Raw genomic sequence first — 13506 nt, 5'->3', positions numbered from 1 at the left:
CAGAAACTAACAAGACTCCATTTCTAACATACCTGCCACCACTGTCATGGTTCCAAAGCATGCAGTGCTTTAGACCCCTTTTAGTCCCTCTTAAGCATACCCCCCTCTGGGGACAGGTTTTGCTACCTGCACTCTTCTTTAGGATGGAACCATGTGGTCCTACCACTCCTAGACTGGATCTCTGGGTAGCAGCCCCCCGTTTCCCAACAGTGTTAATACAACAGGCCCAACTGTGTTTGGCACCTGCAATTTTTCCTCTGGGAACCTGTCACTGAAACTGATTCAAGTAACTTAGAAAATCTTCTTCAAACCAAAGTATTATTTATTCACCCAAAGGTACACAGAATGCAGAGTAAACAATAAAGGCCTATATGTTTATTTCCCCTTAGTTAAACCTTAGTCTTTCCTTGTGAACTTTGGTAAATTACATTCAGCCCAGTTACCTCCATTTCTGGATTGTGAGAAGCATGCTGCAGCATGCTGCCTGTCTCTCCCTCTCTGTCTCTCCTGGCATTTCTGTCATCACTGGGCAGCCCCCTTTTTTCGCTAAACCAGCATCTTTAAGATATTAGTATCTCCTTTGATCCTAGGTTTGGCCTGGGAAGAATAAACTTTTCCAGCCTAGGTGGAGCAAGGCAAGGGGTATTCCCCAATTAATACCTTCCTTTCCCCAAGGACCCTTGGCATTCTCTAAAATAGTACCTTACTTTTGCCATTATTTCATTTCTTTCTGGTTTCTCCCTTACAGCGTCCTTTGGCAGGATATAACATAGATATACTGAAGTGCACGTGGTGTTTATAAAAAATAATAGAGATATTTCCCTCATTCTCCCATTTTTGGAAACTGGTACAAAATTATAGATAATTCATCACTGACCCTAATTCAGGAATCCTCCAGTCTACTTTTGTCCATTGCACTCCCCACCAAATTCACACAAGGCCAAATGTTCAGTCATTAATCAAGAAAAATTCTCATTGAATATTGGGAGTTTTGGCTGAGTCATGACTGGATGATTTGGCCTATTTTTAACAAATTACTTCTGCTCAAACAAAAAGAAAAGATTTCTACTTGTAGCAGCAGTAGGAAAGATGTGTTAATTTGAGATCAGTAATATGCTTAGGGCTCCTAGGGGAGATTTGCAAAAGCAATCAGCTTCGGTCTGACTCTGCCCTCCTCTCCCTCCCCTCCACCCCCGAGGTCACTGGCTGAAATCCTGGCCCTGTTGAAGTTAAAAGGAGTTGTGCCATTGACTTCAATGGGCCTCATATTTCACCCACTGACTTCAACAGTTGAGGTAGGCCAGTGGTGAGAATATTTGAAAATCCTACCCCATGTCATTGAAGAGTTATTTCATTAGCTCTCTAGAATTCCAGTACCCAAACGGTTGGGTGTGTGTGTGTGTGTGTGTAAGAGAGAGAATTTAGTGCATGAATGGATTGATAATGCTGGAATAAATTCTCCATTATCCACAAAGCACAGTAATATATAATTTAAACATTCCCTGTCACTATGCTTTGAACATTGCCTGGGAATAGCAACCATGGAGTTGGTTCAGCCTCCATGTCCTTCCAGTCCTTGGCCTTTGTTAAGATTGATTAAAAAAATATTTTTGGTGATGTAGACACCTGGCTTCTAGAAACTAGACTGACATCAGAAACTCATTTCACACAGACTACTGAATAGCCATTAGGTGGCAATAACTGCAGCAATTACAGATACTACCAAACACAAACGGGGTGCACTAGGAGAGAAAGGCTCTGTATTCTATTAGTAAACCTAGCGTCCTCCCAGTTCCCTGAATCCAAACTTGAGCAAGGAAACACAAGCTTCTCCCTTCCTCACATTCAAGGATCATGCTTATCTGCCCTTTCTCTGACAGCTGTGACGTTATACTGCATATTAGAAATGTTATATGACAGGAAATTCCCAGGTAAGACTAATTGCAAAAACCAGTGAGGACTGTTAAATAATACAGAAAGATCTGAAAAGATTAGAAACATTAACCGAGAAAACAACAAAATGAGAATCAGATTAGAAAAATGCAAGCTAATTCTCCTGGGGAAAATAATCCAAGATGCACACATGCAGTGAGAGGGGCAAAACATAGACAGCAGTAATGTAGAGAGGAGTCTGGGTACTGTAAAGTTTGGGATGGGAGGTCCGGGATCCTGAACCAGGTATCTCTTGAGGAAGTAAAGATCCATGCCTGAATACAGTTTGATTCAGGAAGAGGACAGTTTGGGGATAGCAGGATGTTATTTTGCTAGGGTTTGTTTGCCTATACCTGCTGTCAAAATCTATTGGTCACAGCAAGAATTTATGCAAGGAAACAAAAAACAAAAACAAAACAGAAAGTAAAATTTCAGAAGCCACATGAGTTCCCAGTGAACAATAAAATATCCAGAGCTGTAACCTTCCTCTGACATGCTTTAGGGAAAAGGCCATTGGCTCTCTCGTTGTGAACTGATCCACCAAATGCATCCGATGAAGTGAGCTGTAGCTCACGAAAGCTTATGCTCTAATAAATTTGTTAGTCTCTAAGGTGCCACAAGTACTCCTTTTCTTTTTGCGAATACAGACTAACACGGCTGCTACTCTGAAACCTGATCTTCTAATGGACACACTTCAGGGCTTGGCAAAAGGAGCATTGCTGCTGTGTGACTCTCTGTAGTAATTCAGTTTTGTTGAAATACACTTTTGTCAGAGGGAGAAAGAATGGTGCACTGGTCCCATTTAGTTTCTTTTGATACTCTCAAGAGAGCTTGAGAGGGAACTAGAATGAAGGTCAGGTTTCATCTCAGGATCCCCAGATAACTGAAAATACTGTACAAGTTAAGAAGTGCTAATGAAATGGGCTAATCTAAAGTGCAACCCACTATTTAAATTCATTCTGGTCTAATCATCACCCCATGCTAGAGAATTCAAGGCAAACATGGAAATAAAACTTGTTACCTCTCTCACAGGAGAGCGATTCTTCCCCACCGCCCAAATGTAACTGCGTTAGTCCTCTATCAGTCTCCTGACAATTTTTTGTTAGAGAGACCCAACACAACACAGTCACTTGATATCAGACGCTACGTGAATGACCAGAAGGATGTATATGCGTATCTGTTCAGTGTTTTCAGGGGCACTGAGCAGAAGACGACCTTGTCTCTCAGAGATTTAGGCCCAAATGTTCAAAAATTGCCTTGGAAATTGTCTGGTCAATTGTAGTGTATGGGTTGAGGCCACTCTGACAATGCTCTCCTCACTAGCCAGGGTGTGACTTTGACATATCTGGAGGCAATGGGGACACTTTCCTTCCTCCAGGAGGGGGTGAGGGGCATATCCCCCAGAAGAAGTGGCTGGGGCAGCGCTACACATACTCCTTCTACTTCCCCTCACCCTCCCTGCAGTGTGTGGGTGTGTACGGGAGAGAGAAAGGGTGATGTTTCCTTCTCATTCCTTCCCTTCTCCAGTGTGTGCAGGGTGCTATCCCACATGGTATCCAAGTAATGGAGCCTGATCTTCCTACTTCTGGTGCCAGTGGAAAGCAGACCCATGAGGGGGCTGGCTGATTGGCTCTCACCTGACAAGGCAGGAGAAAAGGGATAGTTTCTGCTTGCTCTTAATGCTGGTAAATCACCAAATTGGCTCTGGTCCAGCCCTGCCCTTACCCATACAAACAAGGTTTACAAACCCCATACTGAGAAAGGCAGAAGGGAGGGGAGAGTCTTCCCTGCTTACAGGCAATCAGGCTGGCAATAAAGAAAACAAGCCCAGCTATAAAGGAAGGAGAACAGAGGGCGAGGGAGGCAGGGAGGCCTAGGATAGCAAAGGGACCACAGCACCACGTCAGGCTGCCTCTAAGAAACAAACAAGGAAACAAAAGAAGGCGGCAAGCTCTGAAGTTGAAAGGTGGAGAGGCTCAATTTGGGTTCAGAGTTTATGGAATGGTCTAACTGTAGGCAAATTGAAGGGGATCAGTTAGGAGAAAGCTGGAACCCCAAGAAAGACTGCACCAAGAGCAGGAGACACCCCCCTAGAGCTAGAACTCGTATGATGCCGGGGATTAAGCTGATCGACAAGTTTTGTCTGGAGATTGGAAGGAATTTTTGCCATATGACAATACTGGCAAAATTGCTGTGTGGGTTTTCTCACCTTCTCTTCAGCATCTCAGAAATCTTGTTTGGTGGGGGGTTTACATTATATTGTCATAACTTTGCTGGATACCAGAGCTATTTCTGGGTTTAAATGGTTCCAAAATGAAGTCCTTGTAACACAATGGGTTGCTTGGGCAGAGGCCCTGAGTGTACCACTGCATGATAAGAGGACATGTCTCTGTGTCCCGCACAGCATGGAGTTCCCATTTCTCCTATATCCTGTGTGGAGGAAGGGAGAGGGGCTGGGCCTCTGGCTTCCAGCCAGGGACCCTGGACAGGCCTGAGGGCGTAGAGTGGCCTTTGTCCTCAGACTTGCCCTCAGATTTATAGAAGCCAGGCCCATTTGTAACCAGTGAAAATTTGCACTGGAACAGCCCTCCCAAGTATTTGGAGGGAATCGTCCCAGCTGGTTAAGAATTTTAAAAATGGTGTGGTCTCTGCATTTTGGCATACTATAGCATATGTGTCTCATTATTTTCATGTCCACATCAACCTGGCTCTTGGTATTTTCATTCTAAAAGCTGATGAAATAATTCAGAAAAGAAAAACAGTTTTTATTAACTTTCATAATTCCTATGTCTAACAAAAGAAGACCAGTGAGAAAATAGAAGGGATATGCAGTAGGTGATTTCCATTTTAATGTCTTCATATTTGTAGCCTGAGCATACCAGTGATTAATGAATCACAGAGTGGCAAGTTCATTTGTTTCTGATGCGCCATCTTTTAGCCAAATGGAAGACATTATTCTCAGTTAATGACCTCAAGCAGGAGGTATTTACACTGACGCAATGTGTCTGTCATTGTGAGATATTTGCACTGTCTGTGATAAAAGCATCCTAATTAGAACTATTTTTGCAAATGTGAGGATCCATTTCCATGGAGGAATCAGAATATGTAAATACAAACTAAATACTAGCACAACCTAAATAATGCCAACAACAGTTATTTCTGTTAAGAGTTCAGATTTATCTTTGATCTTGTATCATGTTTACTTGTGTATGGACAATGAAATAAAAATGCCCTTCTCCCTATGGTCTAAGGTTTTATTCTCATGGACAACTTCATTAATAGTCCAGTCAGCCAACAGATAGCACACTCAGAGCTCTTATGTGGTATCTCAGTTAGTTTGGTCTTTGAACAAAGATGGAGTAATACACCCTTGGAGGTTTGTTTGGAGGGGATATAAGGATAAAGACTGAATACCTCCTTTGCTTCCCATGGCTAGCCATATATTTGACATTTACAATCTTACAGCCCTGATCCTGCACAGGAATCCACAATCATAAACCCTCGGTCTCATAAGCCTCAGTGGGGCTCTCTACATGTGTGGACCTCTTTGCAGCATCAATGACTTAGATGTCACTGTTGCAGAGTAAGAACTATTCTACTGAACTTTTATTATTCTTGTTTGCAATGTTGTTATAGCATATTGATCCCAAGATATTAGAGACAAGGGGGGGTGCATGTACCTTTCCCAAACCTTAGAAGAACTCTGTGTAAGTGCCAAAGCTTGTCTCTTTCACCAGCAGAAGTTGGTCCAATAAAAGATATTACCTCACATACCTTGTCTCATTATTCTTCTCATTATGTTAACTTTTCAAAATTAGATCCAATTTTTGATAACTTATGCTAAAATTAGGTCAACTTTTGTTAGTGGGCTCAGTTTTAAGTTAAATAGTTTTTGCTGTGAATATGGAAATTTTCACAATTTAGCACATTTTTTGCAGTCAAATCACAGTTTCTGTGAAATTCTGAGAAGTAAAACTGTTTCTACCGTTTTGCACAAGCCCTGCTCAGACTCCTCTCAGAAGCAGGGCTGATGCACAATATAGCTTTACTGATGCTCAGGAAAAGGGACATTTAGCAGCTCAGAATAAGGTAGCAGGTAAAAACCCTACACAAAACACCAGTATCAGACTAATAGAAAAGGGAAGGAAAGTCACTTTCCAAATGCCCAAAATGCATGTCAAATCAGTATCCACATTCATATGCTTGGAAAATAAGGTCGTTTAAAAGAATATATGTATCTGTATACATCCAACCTCAATTTTAGGTTTGCCAATGCTTACTGCCTATAACTGACCTGTTGTTTACTATGAAATGAAACATATTCCATGCTGGGCACAAAATAGGGAAAACTGTATTCATATAAGAAGAATGTGTTGATGTTTTAGTCCAATAAAATTCGTTGATGTTTTGGTTTGTCTCTGTCCCTCAGGTCATGAGACAAAATTTAGCAAGTACATAAAATACATGAACAGGAGGAGAAATAAACATATTATGATGAATAGTAAGTAATGTACATAGGCAAATTAAATATATCAATACAAAGCCATGAAGCTGTTCACTCAGACATCTCAACTAGTTTGCAACAGCATGTCAGAACAGTAGCAATGCATGTGTAAGTAATAAAATAATGAAAACACCCCAAACTGAAAAGTCAGATATTTTACTGCACAATATGTAACAACCACAGTGCACTGATGGATTATTTTCAATGTACAGTAACTGTAAAATTTTTGACACATGAATTTCAATGTTGATGTAGCTATTCTATTCCTGGCATTTGTTAACTGTTTAGGATTTTTAAAACAATGTTGTGTATCAAAGCCAACCAATTATATTTTGCTATTTTTACTGCAGTTATTGGTCATGCACATACACAGTACATGCCTCCAAGGTGAAGAATTGCCAATACTTATTTTAATGAAAGCATCATGGAAAAATCAATTGGTTCATTCTATAGTAAACAATGATGATGCGCTAAATCATCAGACATTCTAGTTTACTGAGATGGTCCCAGATGATTCTACTGAAACCAAGGATTTGTTCCAGATTTAGTGGAATGCTGGGGCATATCACCTGGCCTCCTATCTGGCCTATTTATCTCCATAGCTATACTACTGCTGTGCTGAGCTTCTGTGCAGTTATACCTTCAGGTATCTGCTACTCCCCTTACTCTTGCTGGTTATGTCTCATGTGGAAGTGGCCTCTATTTCTTATTCAACAGCTGAGAGGCATAAAGGAAACAGGTTTCAGAGTAGCAGCCGTGTTAGTCTGTATACACAACAAGACAAGGAGTCCTTGTGGCACCTTAGAGACTAACAAATTTATTTGGGCATAAGCTTTCATGAGCTACAGCTCACTTCATCGGATGCATTTTCCACTGCATGCATCCGATGAAGTGAGCTGTAGCTCACAAAAGCTTATGCCCAAATAAATTTGTTAGACTCTAAGGTGCCACAAGTCCTCCTTTTCTTTTTAAAGGAAACAGTGTGTGTCTGTGAGGAGTGGGGGGTGCTGCACTACACTCAGCTCTACAGAGCAGCTTTTGCAGGAAGGACTGTTAGGTCCTGTGACTGAAAGTATCATCAGCCAATCCAGATCCAGCCACCAGATGGAAAGAAGAGCATGTGAGGAGGAATAAAGAGAGAACTGGTGGAGGGTAACTTTAGGAGGGAAAGGAGAACGAAGAGCAGAAGAGGGTGGAAAATGAGAGCTGGAAGGGCAAAAGATGAGATAAAATGTGTTGGAAAGAGAGGATCAGAGAGAATAAGCTTGAGGCACTCTTCCATTTTTCTGACTAAAGGAGAGGGAATTCTTGATTTAGTCCTAAGTGGCACTCAGGATCTGGTGAATATAGCTGAACCACTCAGTAATAGCAACCATAATGTAATTAAATTTAACATCGTTGTAGGGGAAAAGTGCCAAAGAAACCTACCACAGTAGCATTTAACTTCAAAAAGAGGAACTATACAAAAATGAGAGAGTTCATTAAACAGAAATTAAAAGGAACAGTCACAAAGGTGAAATTCCTGCAAATTGCATGGAGACTATTTAAAGACACCATAATAGAGGTTCAAACTAAATGTATACTCCAAATAAATATATAAATAAAAACAGTAAGACGACCAAAAGAACGTCATCATGGCTAAACAGCAGAGTAAAAGAGGTGGTTAGAGAAAAAAAGGCATCCTTTAGAAATTGGAAGTCAAATTCTAGTGAGAAAAACATAAATTCTGGCAAGTTAAGTGCACAAGTTTAATAAGGCAGGCCAAGGAGTCCCATTGTGTATAGTTCTCTGAAAACATACTCAATGTGCAGTGGCAGTCAAAAAAGCTAATACAATGTTGATAGTTAACGAAACAAAACATATTGCCATAATGCCACTATATAAATCCATGGTATGCTCACATCTTGAATACTGTGTGCAGTTCTGGTCACCCCATCTCAGAAAACATATATTATAATTTGAAAAGGTATAGAAAAGGGCAAAAAAATTATTGGGGGATGGAACAGCTTCCATATGAGGAGAGATTAAAAAGGCTGAGACTGTTCAACTTAGAAAAAAGACGACTAAGGGGAGGGGATATGATAGAGATCTACAAAATCATGACTGGTCTAGAGAAAGTGAATAGGGAAGTGTTATTTACCCTTTCACATAACATAAGAACTAGGGGCACACAATGAAATTAATAGGCAGCAGATTTAAAACAAATAAAAGGAAGTACTTCTTCACACAACACACAGTCAAACTGTGGAACTCGTTGCCATGGAACGTTCGGAAGGCCAAAAGTATAAATGGCTTCAAAAAAGAATTAAACAAGTTCACTGAGGATAGATTCATCAACGGCTATTAGCTAAGATGATTCATAGATTCATAGATACTAAGGTCAGAAGGGACCATTCTGATCATCTAGTCCGACCTCCTGCACAGCGCAGGCCACAGAATCTCACCCACCCACTCCTATGAAAAACCTCACCCATGTCTGAGCTATTGAAGTCCTTAAATCATGGTTCAAAGACTTCAAGGAGCAGAGAAGCCTCCCTCAAGTCAACCATGCCCCATGCTACAGAGGAAGGCGAAAAACCTCCAGGGCCTCTCCAATCTGCCCTGGAGGAAAATTCCTTCCCGACCCCAAATATGGCAATCAGCTAAACCCTGAGCATATGGGCAAGATTCACCAGCCAGATAACCAGGAAAGAATTTTCTATAGTAACTCAGATCCAATCCATCTAATATCCCATCTCAGGGGATTTGGCCTATTTACCCTGAATATTTAAAGATCAATTACTTATCAAAATCCCATTATCCCATCATACCATCTCCTCCATAAGCTTATCAAGTAGAATCTTAAAACCAGATAGATCTTTTGCCCCCACTGCTTCCCTTGGAAGGTTATTCCAAAACTTCACTCTTCTGATGGTTAAAAACCTTCGTCTGATTTCAAGTCTAAACTTCCTGGTGGCCAGTTTATACCCATTTGTTCTTGTGTCCACATTGGTGCTGATCTTAAATAATTCCTCTCCCTTTCTGGTATTTATCCCTCTGATATATTTATAGAGAGCAATCATATCTCCCCTCAACCTTCTTTTAGTTAGGCTAAACAAGCCAAGCTCCTTAAGTCTCCTTTCATAAGACAAGTTTTCCATTCCTCGGATCATCCTAGTAGCCCTTCTCTGTACCTGCTCCAGTTTGAATTCATCCTTTTTAAACATGGGAGACCAGAACTGCACAGAGTATTCTAGGTAAGGTCTCACCAGTGCCTTGTATAACGGTACTAAAACCTCCTTATCCCTACTGGAAATGCCTCTCCTGATGCATCCCAAAACCGCATTAGCTTTTTTCACAGCCATATCACATTGGCAGCTCATAGTCATCCTATGATCAACCAATACTCCAAGGTCCTTCTCCTCTTCCGTTACTTCTTCTATGATCGGGGATGCAACCCTTGCTCCGGATGTCCCTAAACCTCCAACTACCAGAAGCTGGGACCGGACAATAGGATGGGTCATTTGATAATTGCCCTGTTCTGTTTATTCCCTCTGAAGCACTGGTCACCATCAGAGACAGAATACTGGGCTAGATGGACCATTGGTCTGACCCAGTCTGGCCATTCTTATGTTCTTATTTTCACATATCCAATGCTGCCAAATTGTTTGCACAAGTGCATTCCTGGAAAACCTGGACAGTTATCGCATACTGCCTGAGAATGGGGATTGTGTGCTTGAAGAACACCTTCAAGGAGAAATGCCATAAACAGGTGCGGCAATGCAAATCGGGGATCTTGTACTGCACATGGAGGTGGGAGGAAGATAGATTGGCTTGGCAGAATTCTTTTTTTTAAAATACTTTCAATGGATAATATTCATGTTTATTTTAAGAATTTTTGCTGTTTTTATTTATCTAAATTTTCACACTTCTGGGAAATTATGAGGGGCTGTCTGACAATAGACGGACGAGACTGTATTTTTTTAATGCCAGTAGACATGGAGGATTCAAAAAGTTAAAGATTTGTAAGTGTTAAAACACAGCTTGTCAACATCACATGTCAAAATATACAAAGTAAATTTCCTTAGGTCAAACTCTAAAAAGTGCTCAAGGAGCATTTTTCTTACTTTGCCTATCTGTAAACTTCGATTATTATCAATGGAACTATTTTTTATCAGTTTGTGTGTGGACGGTAACTAACATTTACCAATTACACAAAACACAGTTAGAAGGTCATGCCCAAACAACAAACTAGCTGTTGCTGGAAGACCACCAGGTATGATCCAAGACTTCTGTTAGGAGTACTCTCAGTGCCATTGTTACTAACCAAGTTTTAACCATGTTGTGTGCAGACAGATTTAAAGACAACTATGTCTCTAATTGATTAAAAACTTGTTTAAAAGTTGTTTGCAATGTTGCTGTAGCTTACTTGGTCCCAGCATCTTAGAGAGACAAGGTTTTGTTTAGAAGTTGTACTTTGGACAAGGTCTAAAGAGTGGGTGTGAAAAAATGGCAATGTGCCTAGGTTTTTAAAAAAAATGTGGTTTGAGATTGGCTACAAAATCATGAGATTTAAAAAAAAATATATTCTGGGTTCTTTTTATTTGCCTAATGGTTTCTGAGCCTCACTTCATGTTTTCAAGCTTTTCTCCAGAACTGTGAGGGCTAAAAACTTATTTTTTTCTTTTACATGAAAGCTGGGACTCTCTCCCAATTATGTGAATCCAGGAGCTAGGTTTTCAAGGAAAACTCCAAATATCATGAGAATCACAAGCAAATCACAAGGATTGGCTACATTCTCCATAATTCACATGCTCACGTGAATCTGTGTAATTGACTGAAGTTTTTCAATAAACGTTGACTTTGTTTGACATATGGCTGTATATGTCCAGAAGCACTTCTTTTAAAAGGCCATAAAAAGGAAAATTGACTTGTTTGTCCTTTTCCATCAAACTACCTTACATTCCATGGTTGAAATCCTGGCCCCACTGAAGTCGGTGGCAAAATTCCCACTAACTTCAGTGGGTCAGGATTTTACCCTAGGAGTTTAAAGGGTTAATGAAGAAAGTAGCATGTAAGACTATGAAATGAGTTCCATTCATAAAGTCTGAACACATAACACAATAGGCCAATTAATCAACTACACTGAATAAGATACCTTGTGGGATGGCAATCCATTCACAGAATAAAACCGTTTCAAATGATAATCAAATACCAAACTTCCCAAAACCCAAAACTTGAAACTACTTCAAGTGCTTCAGCTGTTCAATCATTTTCTTATCAGCAGAGATGATATTCAGATTAACCTGGGAAAGATTTATTAGATTGACAGGAAGAACAAAAGACCACAATGTTTTGTTTTGGTTGTAATTAAAATGAATGAGATTAAACAAAACCAATCAGTAAAGTTTTAAAAAAATACTAAGTGAATTACATTGAGTAGCAGACCAGAGTATTATCAATCTACATTATTGCTATTTTCACCTACAATTGTAGTGGACAGTTCATTTTAAGCATGAAAACAATACAAACACTAAACACAGCAAGCATAAACTGTTCCCTCAGGAAAAATAATAAAGAAATAACTATAATTCTGTAATTCCCTTTGGTGGGCATTCTGCTTGCAGAAATGGGAACACAAATGTTCCTCAGGAGTGGAGCTGGATGAAATTTTTCTCATAAAACACTCGTCAAAAATGGCATTTTTTCAAAACTAAAATTTTTCATTAAAAATGTTTGATTTTTTTTATTGTTCCTTTCTTTATCCCTTTTCCCCACTTTCACTGAAAAAATGAAAACAAGTTAAAAAGAGGGGTAACATGGGCTAGAGAAAATGAAAAAAAGAAAAAAAACAAAACATTTTAAAACTAAAATCTACAATAAATAGTTTGTGAAACATTTTTAATAAAACTAAAATCATTCCTTTTTGAAATCAGCAGAATGAAAACTAATTCAAATTTTGTCATGAAAAATCTTGACATTTTCCAACCAGCCCTACTCAGGAAGAATGGTCTTTACCACACTAAGAACATAAGAATGGCCATACTGGGTCAGACCAAAGGTCCATCAAGCCCAGTATCCTATCCTCTGACAGTGGCCAATGGCAGGTGCCCCAAAGGGAATGAACAGGCAGGTTATCATCAAGTGATCCATGCCCTATCACCCAATCCCAGCTTCTGGCAAACAGAGGCCAGAGACACCGTTCCTACCCCTCTTGGCTAAAAGCCATTGATGGACCTATATTCCATGAATCTATCTAGCTCCCTTTTGAACCCCGTTATGGTATTGGCCTTCACAACACCCTCTGGCAAGGAGTTCCAGAGGTTGACAGTGCATTGCGTGAAAAAATACTTTCTTGTGTTTGTTTTAAACTTGCTACCTATTAATTTCATTTGGTGGCCCCTTGTTCTTGTATTATGAGAAGGAGTAAATAACACTTCCCTATTTACTTTCTCTATACAACTCATGATTTTATAGACCTATATCATATCCTCCTCACTAATTACCACATTAATGCTTAAGGTACCCCAGCACCTCTATTCAGCAGGTGATTAGTGTGCCTATCTAGCAACAAAGAACACTAGGAGACTAACCTGGTTTCTGCACCTGCTAGAGTTCCATAGTCCCAAACAGAGTGCAGGCATTGTCTGCTAGCTATAGGGTATGGTGAGGTCCCTCGCCTCCCAGTGCATAGTCCATGAGGGGGGAGGGGCAGTATAAACACACACACAAATTAGTTGGCTCCGCTATTCCTTTTTGAAGAAAACTGTGTTGTGTCTCCTGCTTCCATGCTATTTCCCTTGGCTCTTGTCAAGCACCTGCCCTTCTCCTGACCCAAAACATGGCTTCAGCAGACATGAGCAAGGTTTATTCAACTGGTTCTCAAACTATGGTACTGGTGACCCCTTTCATAAAGCAAGCCTCTGAGTGCAAGCCTCTCCCCCCTCCTGCATATATAAACAAGTGTTTTTAATTTATTTAACACCATTATAAATGTAGGAAACAAAGCGGGGTTTAGGGTGGAGGCTGACATCTCGTGACCTCCCATGTCATAACCTCGCAATCCCCTGAGGGGTCCCAATCCCCAGTTT

General features: G+C 40.3%; 1 protein-coding gene across 6 annotated transcripts in view; it reads right to left on the bottom strand.

Annotated features, from left to right (window-relative positions):
• FRMPD4 (FERM and PDZ domain containing 4) overlaps window positions 1-13506 on the bottom strand; it is a 435982-nt gene that overhangs the window by 30966 nt on the left and 391510 nt on the right. The window lies entirely within an intron of this gene.

The sequence above is a fragment of the Dermochelys coriacea genome, chromosome 1, assembly GCF_009764565.3.
Source record: "Dermochelys coriacea isolate rDerCor1 chromosome 1, rDerCor1.pri.v4, whole genome shotgun sequence".
Taxonomy (NCBI): Eukaryota; Metazoa; Chordata; order Testudines; family Dermochelyidae; genus Dermochelys; species Dermochelys coriacea.
Note: the sequence above shows the minus strand (reverse complement) of the source record. Positions and strands in the feature narration are given on the sequence as shown.